This window comes from Arachis ipaensis, chromosome B10 (assembly GCF_000816755.2).
Source record: "Arachis ipaensis cultivar K30076 chromosome B10, Araip1.1, whole genome shotgun sequence".
Taxonomy (NCBI): Eukaryota; Viridiplantae; Streptophyta; class Magnoliopsida; order Fabales; family Fabaceae; genus Arachis; species Arachis ipaensis.
Window position 1 is genome coordinate 13,588,646 of NC_029794.2, and position 14,122 is coordinate 13,602,767.

At 37.7% G+C, this 14,122-nt stretch overlaps 1 long non-coding RNA gene across 1 annotated transcript; it reads left to right on the forward strand.

Annotated features, from left to right (window-relative positions):
• Positions 5,422 to 6,136, forward strand: LOC110267464. Its single transcript, XR_002355112.1, has 2 exons — positions 5,422 to 5,754; positions 6,103 to 6,136. It is a non-coding gene; the product is annotated as an uncharacterized LOC110267464 (long non-coding RNA).

Here is a 14,122-nt window from a genome sequence, read left to right on the forward strand (position 1 = left end):
TTATTAAATAATAATAATACATGAATAATATAAAAATGTATAACAAATTGAACATGTTATAAGTATAATTGTAAATATAATAAAAAAAATAATAATATTATATGTTGTAATGTGTATATATATATAAAGATAGAAAGAAGTATTAAAAGTAAAGAGAGAGAATTGCATTTGTTTATTGTTACTGTTGTGTGTGTTCAGAGGCTGAAGCCTCTCTCTATTTATACACATATGGAACACCTTTTTTCCACAACTCATTTATTGAAGAACAAAACAATTTCTTCATTGAGAAACTGAGCCGCCCATATATTAATGGGCATCCAACTCAGCTTCTTATCACAATACTCCCCCTTGGATGCCCATTAAGAATTATTGCCTCATTAAAACCTTACTAAAGGAAAACCCTGTGGGAAAAACCTTAGTAAAGGAAAAAGAGTACAATATCCTTTGTGATGGGGACTGCCTCATTAAAAACCTTGTCAAGAAAAACCCAATGGGAAAAAAACCTGACCAAGGAAAAAAGAGTACAGTCTCCCCCTCTTGCCGACATCATTTAATGTCTCAAAATCGGCGCATCCCAATCTCATGTACTAATCTTTCAAAGGAGGATTTTGGGAGTGACTTTGTAAATAAATCTGCCAGATTGTCACTTGAGCGGATCTGTTGGACATCAATTGTCCCTTGATTTTGAAGATCATGAGTGAAGAAGAATTTGGGAGAAATATGCTTTGTTCTATCACCTTTGATGTATCCACCCTTAAGTTGAGCGATACATGCTGTATTATCTTCAAACAGGACAGTTGGAGCTATCTTATGATCAATCAGTCCACATGATGACAGAATATATTGAATCAGACTCCTCAGCCAAAAAAACTCGCGATTAGCTTCATGAATCGCTAGTATTTCGGCATGATTAGAGGATGTTGCAGCAATCGTCTATTTTGTGGACCTCCAAGATATAGCTTTACCACCATATGTGAACAAGTATCCTGTTTGAGAGCTCCCTTTATGTGGATCAGACAAGTATCCGGCATCTGCATAGCCAACTAGTTGTGACTTGGATCCATAGGGATAAAACAATCCCATATCAACCGTTCCATGAAGATATCGAAGGATTTGCTTGATTCCACTCCAATGTCTTCTGGTTGGAGAGGAACTATACCTTGCTAGTAAATTCACAGCAAATGATATATCAGGTCTTGTATTATTAGCAAGATACATTAGCGCTCCAATGGCACTAAGATATGGTACTTCAGGACCAAGGATATCTTCATTTCCTTCTTTAGGACGGAATTGATCCTTCTCCACATCCAAAGATCTTACGATCATTGGGATACTCAAGGGATGTGACTTATCCATATAAAATCTCTTCAAGATCTTCTCTGTGTATGTTGTTTGATGAATAAAGATCCCATTTTTTATATGCTCGATCTGCAGGCCAAGACAAAATTTAGTTCTTCCAAGATCTTTCATCTCAAACTCTTCTTTTAGAGTTTTTATAATTGTTGGAATCTCTTCAGGAGTCCCAATGATATTTAAATCATCAACGTACACAGCAATTATAATGAATCCAGAAGCAGTTTTCTTTATGAAAACACACGGGCATATATCATCATTCTTGAAACAGTTTTTGGCCAGATACTCAATAAGACGATTATACCACATTCATCCAGATTGCTTTAGACCATATAAAGATCTTTGCAATTTTACTGAGTATAACCCTTGCGAATATTCATTGGATGGTTTAGATATCTTTAGTCCTTCAGGGACTTTCATATAGATATCCCGATCTAATGAGCCGTATAAATAGGATGTTACCACATCCATTAAATGCATATGCAGTTTATGATATGCAGATAAACTGACCAAATAACGTAATGTTATCGCATCCACTACTAGGGAATACATTTCTTCATAATCTATACCGGGCCTTTGTGAAAAACCTTGTGTCACAAGTCGGGCTTTGTAGCGCACAACTTCATTTTTCTCATTTCGTTTTCTCATAAATACCCACCGGTATCCAACAGGTTTTACATCTTCTGGTGTACGGACTACAGGTCCAAAGACTTCACGTTTTGCAAGTGAGTCTAATTCATCCTTCATGGCTTCTTTCCATTTTGGCCAATCATTCCTTTGTCGACATTCTTCGACTGATCTTAGCTCAAGATCCTTAATTTCATGCATGATATTCAATGCCACATTATATGCAAATATTTCATTGACAATTGTCTTATTTCGGTCCCATTTCTCTCCTGTAAAGACATAATTTATCGAGATCTCGTCATTTTCACAATTTTCAGGTACCTGAACGTCTTCTGGCGTTATATCAAAATTTTGGACAACTGCATGTGTCTTTACTATGTCTTTTTTAACAGGAATAGTATTTACCTCTTTTCTCTTTCGAGGATTTTTATCTTTGGAACCGACAGGCCTGCCACGCTTCTGGCGTGTATTTGCTTCAGTGGCTATTTGTCCTACTGGGACATCAATTCAAATTGGGGTATTTTTTGCCCTGCCACGCTTCTGGCGTGAATTTGCTTCAGTGGCTACTTGTCCTACTGGGACATCAATTCGAATTGGGGTATTTTCCGCTGGTATATAAGATTTGGTTATCCTCTTTGTATCGGAAAATGCATCAGGCAATTCATTTGCTATTCTTTGCAAATGTATAATCTTTTGAAATTCTAGTTCACATTACCCTGATCGAGGATCTAAATGCATCAAAGATGATGCATTCCAATTAAGTTCCTTTTTAGGAAACTTATTCTCTCCCCCTAATGTTGGAAATTTTGATTCATCAAAATGACAATCCGCATGTTCAACACTTATTCCATTAGCTATACAATAAGCATCAAAAGCTTGGGAAGTAAATTCACCAGCATTATCAAGACGAATTACTTTGATTGGATTTTCTGGAAATTGTGCTTTTAATTGAATAATTTGAGCCAGTAATCTCGCAAACGCCAGGTTGCGAAAAGATAATAAGCACACATGTGACCATCTCGAAGATGCGTCTATCAGGACCATAAAATATCTAAAAGATCCACATGGTGGATGAATAGGTCCACATATATCACCTTGAATCCTTTCTAGGAATTCAGGGGACTCAAATCCAATCTTTACTGGTGATGGCCTTAAAATTAACTTCCCTTGAGAACATGCAGCACAACAAAATTCACTAGATTTAAGAACCTTCTGGTTCTTTAGTGAATGTCCATGAGAGTTTTCAATAATTCTCCTCATCATGGTTATTTCCGGATGACCCAATCTATCATGCTAAGTTATGAATTCATTTGGGCTAGTAAACTTCTGGTTTACAATGGCATGTGATTCAATTGCACTAATCTTGGTATAATACAATCCAGATGAAAGTGAGGGTAATTTTTCTAATATAACTTTCTTATTTGAATCATGAGTTGTGATACATAAATACTCATGATTTCCCTCATTCATCGTTTCAATATAATATCCATTTCGGCGAATATCTTTGAAACTCAACAAGTTCCTCAGAGACATGGTAGATAATAGTGCATTATTTATTACAAATTTTGTTCCTCCAGGAAACAAAATTATAGCTCTTCCGGAGCCTTCTATCACATTGCCTGAGCCAATAATAGTATTAACATATTCTTCTTTTGGCACAAGATGGGTAAAATATATATCACTTTTAAGAATATTGTGCGAACTTGCACTATCCGCAAGGCAAATATCTTCAGAATATATCCTTGCCATTTTTCTTCAAAGATAAATAATAATAAAATGAGTAGTATGCACAGTTAAATTGAATACTTGATCGGAATTATTTTTCTAAGAAATACTGCTCATAAAAATAATGTCACATACTAAAATTTTATTTTAAAACATGACACATTTAATGATTTCAAAATTCATAAACATTAATATTTCATTATTTATATATATCATATTTGAAACTTAAATACATAGAAAATAAAACTTAATAATAAGTTCTTTACATTGTTTATTTACATGAATACTTAACAATCTCACATATTAAACTATTCCATCATTGATCAAATGACCAATATTTCCTTCAGGATCCTCAAAGAAATCAGATACATCATAATGAGTGGTGAAATTTTCAGCATCATTTGAAACAAAATTCGACTCTTTTCCCTTGTCGTCTTTTTTCAAAGATGCCTGGTAAAGATCGACTAGGTGCCTTGGGGTACGGCAGGTACGAGACCAATGGCCCTTTCCACCACAACAGAAACACTTATCCTCTGTTGATTTATTCTGCCCGATATTTCTTTCTTTATCCCACTTCTGGTGAGATCCTTTCTTGTGAACATAATTTCTTTTCCTTCCATAATTTTTCTTGTTATTAAAACCTTGCCATTTACCTCTTATGGGGTAATTTGCCGCATTTACTTCAGGAAATGGGGCGGCGCCAGCTGGGCGCGCTTCATGATTTTTCAATAGCAATTCATTGTTGCGTTCAGCAACAAGAAGGCAAGAAATTAACTCAGAATATTTTTTATACCCTTTTTCTCGATACTGCTGCTGCAGGAGCACATTCGAGACATGGAAGGTTGAGAAAGTTTTCTCCAACATATCATGATCAGTTATCTTTTTCCCACATAATTTCATTCGTGAGGTGATTCGAAACATTGCAGAATTATATTCATTTATAGATTTAAAATCTTGTAGACGCAAGTGCGTCCATTCATATCGAGCTTGAGGAAGTATCACCGTTTTCTGATGATTATACCTTTCTTCAAGGTCTTTCCAAAGATCTGCAGGATCTTTTAATGTGAGATATTCATTTTTCAATCCCTCGTCAAGATGATGACGAAGAAAAATCATGGCTTTGGCTTTATCCTTCTGGGATGCATTATTTTTAGCCTTAATGGTATCTCCAAGATCCATTGAATCAAGATGGATTTCAACATCTAATATCCATGATAAATAATTGTTTCCAGATATATCAAGAGCATTGAATTCAAGATGAGAGAGTTTCGACATAATGAAAATTTGTTACCTGAGCCTTCCTAAAAAATTGATCAGAGTCTCGTGCTGATAACGTATTGTAAAATAAATAAAAGATATATTAAATATAAAATAAAGATGTATAAATAGAAGACTCTAGTATTAATATAATTAGTTCAATAATGATTTATATATATATAATAATATTATATGTTGTAATGTGTATATATATATAAAGATAGAAAGAAGTATTAAAAGTAAAAAGAGAGAGAATTGTATTTGTTTATTGTTACTGTTGTGTGTGTTCAGAGGCTAAAACCTCTCTCTATTTATACACATATGGAACACCTTTTTTCTACAACTTATTTATTGAAGAACAAAACAATTTCTTCATTGAGAAACTGAGCTGCCCATATATTAACGGGCATCCAACTCAGCTTCTTATCACAATAGGATTTACAATATTCGTAATATGTATACAAATTTTCAATAGAAATTTGAAGTATCTTATACAAGTTATACGTATCTTAGTTGTTTAGGGGAACAAGGGAAAGAAATAGAAAGAAGAAACCCATTCCCCATTTCCATCATATCATATTTATACATTCAATTCAATTTGAAGCCGCGTCTCGCCGTGTTATCCTTAGGCCTTCGATCCCGAAAGTAACGGAATTATTTTCCCAAAATACCCCTCCGAAATCCAAATACCCAATATGTTGCAGAGACCCAGACGGCGCTGCGAGGGCACTGCCATGGGAGCCATCGTTCTCGATCTCCGACCCGGTCTCGGAATCGGACCCTTCTCTCTTGGTATTCCCCTAATTCCATTCCGTTTTAAAATGAAACAATAAAAAATTCGTGTTCATGCTTTGAATTGGGAATTCGTATTGAAGAAGGATCCAATGGATTTTCTGATTTTCACTTCAATTGATCCATTCGGTTTCCTTATTGCATTATAGCAGTGGTGGATCTTCAGTTGATTGATTAGGTGGACTTGTGTTGAAGGCGCAGTGATTTAATTTTGACTTTGATCGATTAGGTTTTTGGTTATTATCACTTACGATAGTCAGCTTGTTTGTTTTTTCCGGCACTGTTGAGGAGTCGATATTATTGGGATTTTGCTAATTTAGGTTATCCCCATTTATTGGTGGTGTTCAGGGATGCCGATAAGTGAAGCATTTGCTCAGATAGAGAATCAGCCGAATTAAAAATAAAATTCTTATATGTTTTCTTTTTTTTTTTCGGTAAAAAGAGGGGCATAAGCCCAAAAGAAAAATACAAAACAAGGTTTAACTAAAGAAGTACAAAGCGGGGCATTTGAACCCCTTTGGCATCATCATTCAGTTTGGAAACAAGTTCTTCAGGCGGCACATCAACAAATTGAAATCTTTGCTCACAATCAAGACTACGTTTAGCTAACCAATCTGCACATGTGTTAGCTTTTCTATATATGTGTTTGAATTTAACTTGCCAAGGCTTCAATTTCATTTTCTCTATATTTCTGATTAAAGCATTGTGACATTTGCAGGAAGGTCTGGACTTGGATATGCTCTTGAAGGAGATCTCGGAGTCTGTTTCCACTATCACACGGCGCATTCCCATCTGCCACACCATCTTAAGTCCATGAAGAATTCCCCATAGTTCAGCTTCATCGATGCTACATTGCCCCAAATTCACCATGAATCCCCCTATCCACTCTCCAAGGTATGTTCTGATTAATCCTCCATACCCCGTATTTCTTTTTGTATTTTGTTGTGCACCATCTATATTAAGTTTAACCCAATCTTTGGGAGGAGGTTCCCATTTAATTTGAATTTGAGTTCTTGTTTGTTTGTGCTGTATGAGCTTTTTCTTGTTGAATGCTTCTTTACTGTTTACAATATAGTCCCTGATGAGTGACACTGCATTGTTGGGTCTAGAGAAAGGGGGAGAGAAAAACTCTTTGCACCTCCATTTCCATATCCACCAGCAGGTGGTTAGAAATTCTTCTATCCAACTAATATTATTGGATTTTCCTAAATTATTTTTCAGATTTAGGCTTATCCAATCCTCAAATTGGATTCCAAAAAAAGAGGGGTAGAGCTGGGGTTTAAGATTTGTACCCAAATAGGAGCTGTTTTGGGACAATCCCTTAGAGCATGTAATATAATTTCAGAGTGATGTTGACAGTTTTTACATCTTGGGTCAGTTTTCATCAGATTGGCAGCTCTGTTTGCAGAGAGTAGTCTGCCATGTGCGAGTTGCCAAGCAAAGACTTTGATTCTTTCTTGTCCTGGCCATTTCCATATTATTTCCCATATATCATTTTCTCTTCTCTATTTTGATTCAGTACTTTGTATGCTGTAGATACAATAAACTCCCCATCTGTGGTATGGCTCCATTTGATAGTGTCCATCTCTGCTTCTCTAACAGGGGCTGGGATGGCTCTTATTTTATCTATCACTTCCTTCGCTAGAAAATGGGACATAGTCTCTAAATCCCATTCTCATTCACTCTTTGTATAGGCTGACACCTTCAAGTTTAGTTGCTCTTGTGGAGGATCTTGAGTAGCTATATTCAATAACGGGCCTATTCCGGTAACCTAGTTGTCTCTCCAAAATAAAACTTTTTCTCCATTTCTAATTAGCCAAGTTGTGTTTTCCTTAAATTTTTTCCAAAGCTTGGATAATTCTTTCCAAAATGGCGAATCTGGCCTTCTGCAATTGATTCCTTCCTTTAAGTCTTGATTTCGCCCATAGAGTTGTTGAAAGACTTGGGAGCATAGGGTTTCTGGTTCAAATATCATCTTCCAAATCACTTTAAGAAGAAATGCATCAATAACTGTGTTGAGTTTCCTGAAATCGAGGCCTCCGGCCTTCTTTGGAAGGCAGATTGTCTCCTAATTGATGTGATGCACTTTTTTTTTATCATCCATCTCCCCCCATATAAACCTGCGCTGTGCTTTTTCTATTTCACTGCATACTCCTTTAGGAATTCTTGTGTGTTGCATCTCGTAGTTGGCCATCAGAGCAATAGCAGTTTTAGCAAGGGTTATCCTACCTGCTAGGCTTAAGCATTGTCTCTTCCACTCACTTAATTTATTCTTCACCCTTTGTAGGATGGAAATGAACTTCTCCTTCCCTTTCCTCTGATTGGTGAAAGTAGCTCCTAGGTATCTCCCTAGGCAATGTTGTTCTTGATAGTTACATAAATCAATAATGACTTTTTTTTCTCTTGTGGGACATTTTTTGAGAAGAATATGTACGTTTTAGCTTCACTAACCTTTAAACCCGATGCTTGACAAAATTGCTTCAAAACCTCACAAACAATCCTAATTTGCTCTTTATTTGCTTCGGCAAAAACGAGTAGATCATCTGCAAATAGTAGATGTGAAATGGCCGGTCCCAACTGTCCCACCTTTATAGGCCTCCATTGTTGGTTTTCCACGCTGCTCTCTATTATTTGTGACAGTTTATCCATAGCTATCACAAATAAATAGGGAGAAATAGGATCCCCTTGCCTTAAACCTCTAGATGGGGAAAAATCCTCCGTTTTTCCTCCATTCCACAAAAGGTTATATGAGACTGAGGTCACACATTCCATTATAAGATTCACCATATTCTAATTGAGACCAAACTCAAGGAGGCATGATTTGAGATAGCTCCACCTTAGGCGATCATAGGCTTTTTCAAAGTCAAACTTGATTGCCATGAATCCGCTTCTTCCTCTTATTTTCTTCATTATATGGACCATCTCCTTTCCAATTAAGATATTATCTTGAATTTTTCTTCCAGGTATAAAACTTGATTGGCAAGATGAACCGTCAGTTGTCCAAACTCAAACAATCCTCGGCAACGGCACCAAAAACTTGGGGCACGAAATCGTGATCTATATGTGAAATTGTTGTTCGAAATTGATTCTCTGGCAATGGCTCCAAAAACGTGTGCACACTACCATGGCCCAAACATAACTTCACAACTTCGCGCAACTAACCAGCAAGTGCACTGGGTCGTCCAAGTAATACCTTACGTGAGTAAGGGTCGAATCCCACGGAGATTGTTGGCATGAAGCAAGCTATGGTCATCTTGTAAATCTCAGTCGGGCGGATTAAATTGTTTTAAGAAATTATAGTGGATGAAAATAAATAAAATATAAAATAGGATAGTGGTACTTATGTAATTCATTGGTGAGAATTTCAGATAAGCGTATAGAGATGCTTTCGTCCCTCTGAACCCCTGATTTTCTGCTGTCTTCATCCAATCCTTCCTACTCCTTTCCATGGCAAGCTTTATGTAGGGCATCACCGTTGTCAATGGCTACATCCCATCCTCTCTGTGAAAAAGGTCCAAATGCTCTGTCACGGCACGGCTAATCATCTGTCGGTTCTCGATCATACTGGAATAGGATCCATTGATCCTTTTGCGTCTGTCACTACGCCCAGCACTCGCGAGTTTGAAGCTCGTCACAGCCATCCCTTCCCAGATCCTACTCGGAATACCACAGACAAGGTTTAGACTTTTTGGATCTCAGGAATGGCCATCCATGGGTTCTAACTTATACCACGAAGACTCTAATATCTCAGACTCGGTCCCCTGTATTAGATATCCAAGAGATACTCATTCTAGCTTGATTGCATGTAGAACGGAAGTGTTTGTCAGGCACGCGTTCATAAGTGAGAATGATGATGAGCGTCACATAATCGTCACATTCATCATGTTCTTGGGTGCGAATGGATATCTTAGAAGCGGAATAATTTGAATTGAATAGAAAAACAGTAGTACTTTGCATTAATTCATGAGGAACAGCAGAGCTCCACACCTTAATCTATGGTGTGTAGAAATTCTACCGTTGAAAATACATAAGTGATGAAGTTCAGGCATGGCCGAATGGCCAGCCTCCAAACGTGATCAAAGGATCAAAAGGTAATCCAAAGATGAAAATACAATAGTAAAAAGTCCTATTTATACTAGACTAGCTACTAGGGTTTACAGAAGTAAGTAATTGATGCAGAAATCCACTTCTAGAGCCCACTTGGTGTGTGCTTGGGCTGAGCTTGAAGTTTACACATGGAGAGATCATTTTTGGAGTTGAACGCCAGTTTGTAACGTGTTTCTGGCGTTTGACTCCACTTTGCAACTTGTTTCTGGCGCTGAACGCCAGACTGCAACATGGAACTAGCGTTCAACGCCAGTTTGCGTCATCTAAACTCGGGAAAAGTATAGACTATTATACATTGTTGGAAAGCCCTGGATATCTACTTTCCAACGCAATTGGAAGCGTGCCATTTGGAGTTCTGTAGCTCCAGAAAATCCACTTTGAGTTCAGGGAGGTCAGAATCCAACAGCATCTGCAGTCCTTCTTCAACCTCTGAATCTAATTTTCGCTCAAGTCCCTCAATTTCAGCCAGAAATTACCTGAAATCACAGAAAAACACACAAACTCATAATAAAGTCCAGAAATGTGAATTTTAATTAAAAACTAATAAAAATATACTAAAAACTAACTAAATCATACTGAAAACTATGTAAAAACAGTGCCAAAAAGCGTATAAATTATCCGCTCATCACAACACCAAACTTAAATTATTACTTGTCCCCAAGCAACTGAAAATCAAATAGGATAAAAAGAAGAGAATATACTATAAATTCCAAACTATCAATGAAACATAGCTTCAATCATATGAGCGGGACTTGTAGCTTTTTGCCTCTTGAATAGTTTTGGCATCTCACTTTATCCATTGAAGTTCAGAATGATTAGCATCTATAGGAACTCAGAGTTCAGATAGTGTTATTGATTCTCCTAGTTCAGTATGTTGATTCTTGAACACAGCTACTTTATGAGTCTTGGTCGTGGCCCTAAGCACTTTGTTTTTCAGTATTACCACCGGATACATAAATGCCACAGACACATAACTGGGTGAACCTTTTCAGATTGTGACTCAGCTTTGCTAAAGTCCCCAATTAGAGGTGTCCAGGGTTCTTAAGCACACTCTTCTTTTTGCTTTGGACCTTGACTTTAACCGCTCAGTCTCAAGTTTTCACTTGACACCTTCACGCCACAAGCACATGGTTAGGGACAGCTTAGTTTAGCCGCTTAGGCCAGGATTCATTCCTTTAGGCCCTCCTATCCACTGATGCTCAAAGCCTTGGATCCTTCTTATTACCCTTTCCTTTTGGTTTTAAGGGCTACTGGCTTTTTTCTCTTGCCTTTTGGTTTTAAGAGCTTTTGGCTTTTTCTACTTGCTTGTTCTTTTTCTCTTTTTTTCGCTATTTTTTTTCTGCAAGCTTTGTATTCACTGCTTTTTCTTGCTTCAAGAATCATTTTTATGATTTTTCAGATTATCAAATAACATGTCTCCTTGTCATCATTCTTTCAAGAGCCAACATATTTAACATTCTTAAACATCAAATTCAAAAGACATATGCACTGTTCAAGCATTCATTCAGAAAACAAAAAGTATTGTCACCACATCAAAATAATTAAACTAGTTTCAAGGATGAATTTGAAACCATGTACTTCTTGTTCTTTTGTAATTAAAAAATTTTTCTATTTAAGAGAGGTGATGGATTCATATTCACTACTTTAAGGCATAGACACTTGAATACTAATGATCATGTAATAAGACACAAATATAGATAAACATTTAACATAAAAACGAAAAACAGAAAATTTAAGAACAATGAATGAGTCCACCTTAGTGATGGTGGCGTTTTCTTCTTGAAGAACCAATGATGTCCTTGAGCTCTTCTATGTCTCTTCCTTGTCTTTCTTGCTCCTCCCTCATTGCTCTTTGATCTTCTCTAATTTCATGGAGGATGATGGATTACTTTTGATGTTCCATCCTTAGTTGTTCCCAATAATTGTGTGGAGGAAAATGTATCCCCTGAGGTATCTCAGGGATCTCTTGATTTGTAGTCAAATATTCTACCACTGAGCTATAGACCCTCGAGATGAATCTCTCCATCTTCTATGACTCGAAGGTGAAAGCTTTTGTCTTCCCTTTCCTCTTTCTAGAGGTTTCTGTGGCCTTAGGTGCCATCAATGGTTATGGAAAAACAAAAAAGCTATGCTTTTACCACACCAAACTTAGAATATTGCTCGCCCTCGAGCAAAAGAAGAAAGAAAGGATGAGAAGAAGAAGAAATGGATGTGAGTCGTGAAGAGGTGATGGGGAAGAGAGATTGAGGTGATTGGTGAAGGGTTCTTGGAAAAAGGGTGATATAGGATTATGAGGAGGGAAGGTGAGTGGATGTATGTGGGGATCCTGTGAGGTCCACAGATCCTAAGGTGTCAAGGATTTACATCCCTGCACCAATGAGGCATGTAAAATGCCTTTGCATGCATTTCTGGCGTTTAAACGCCGAAGTGATGCTTGTTATGGGCGTTCAACGCCCATATGTAGCATATTTCTGGCGTTGAACGCCAGCTCCATGCTTGTTTCTGGCGTTCAGCGCCAGCTCCATGCTCTGTTCTGGCGTTGAACGCCAGCCAGATGCTCCTTACTGGCGTTTGAACGCCAGTGAGTGCTTTCTCCAGGGTGTGATTTTTCTTCTGCTGTTTTTTATTCTGTTTTTAATTTTTTTATATTTTGTGACTCCACATGATCATGAACCTAATAAAATATGAAAGAACAATAAAAATAAAAATTAGAATTAAATAAATAAAAATTGGGTTGCCTCCCAACAAGCGCTTCTTTAATGTCAATAGATTGACAGTGGGCTCTCACGGAGCCACACAGGTGATCAGGTCAATTTTATAGACTCCCAACACCAAACTTAGAGTTTGGATGTGGGGATTCAACACCAAACTTAGAGTTTGGCTGAGGCCTCCCAACACCAAACTTAGAGTTTGATTGTGGGGGCTTTGTTTGACTCTGTACTGAGAGAAGCTTTTCATGCTTCCTCTCCATTGTTACAGAAGGAGATCCTTGAGTTTTAAACACAAGGTTGTCCTCATTTAGTTGGAGGACCAACTCTCCTCTGTCCACATCAATCACAGCTCTTGTTGTGGCTAGGAAGGGTCTTCCAAGGATGATGGATTCATCCTCATCCTTTTCAGTGTCTAGGATTATGAAATCAGCAGGGATGTAAAGGCCTTCAACCTTTACTAGCACATCCTCTACTTGTCCATAAGCCATCTTCATGGATTTGTCTGCCATCTCTAATGAGAAATTGGCAGCCTGTACCTCAAGGATTCTCAGTTTCTCCATTACAGAGAGTGGCATGAGGTTTATCACTGACCCAAGGTCACATAGAGCCTTCTCAAAGGTCATGGTGCCTATGGTACAAGGTATTAGGTACTTTCCAGGATCCTGTTTATTCTGAGGTAATGTCAGTTGATCCAGATCACTCAGTTCATTGATGAGCAAGAGAGGTTCATCTTCCCAAGTCTCATTACCAAATAATTTGGCATTCAGCTTTATGATTGCACCAAGGTACTTGGCAACTTGCTCTTCAGTAACATCCTCATTCTCTTCAGAAGAAGAATACTCATCAGAGCTCATGAAGGGCATAAGGAGGTTCAATGGAATCTCTATGGTCTCTAGATGAGCCTCAGATTCCTTTGGTTCCTCAAGGGGAAACTCCTTGTTAATCACTAGACGTCCCAGGAGGTCTTCCTCACTGGGATTCACGTCATCTCCCTCCCTTGTGGGTTCGGCCATGATTCATATATCAATGGCCTTGCACTCTCTCTTTGGATTCTCTTCTGTATTGCTTGGGAGAGTACTAGGAGGTGTTTCAGTAATTTTCTTACTCAGCTGGCCCACTTGTGCCTCCAAATTTCTTATAGAGGACCTTGTTTCACTCATGAAACTTAGAGTAGCCTTGGACAGATCAGAGACTAAGTTTGCTAAATTAGAGGTATTTTGTTCAGAGTTCTCTGTCTGTTGTTGAGAAGATGATGGAAAAGGCTTGCTATTGCTAAACCTGTTTCTTCCACCATTATTAAAGCCTTGTTGAGGCTTTTGTTGATCCTTCCATGAGAGATTTGGATGATTTTTCCATGAGAGATTATAGGTGTTTCCATAAGGTTCACCCATGTAATTCACCTCTGCTATTGCAGGGTTCTCAGGATCATAAGCTTCTTCTTCAGAAGATGCCTCTTGAGTACTGTTGGATGCATTTTGCCATCCATTCAGACTTTGGGAAATCATGTTGACTTGCTAAGTCAACACTTTGTTCTGAGCCAATATGGCATT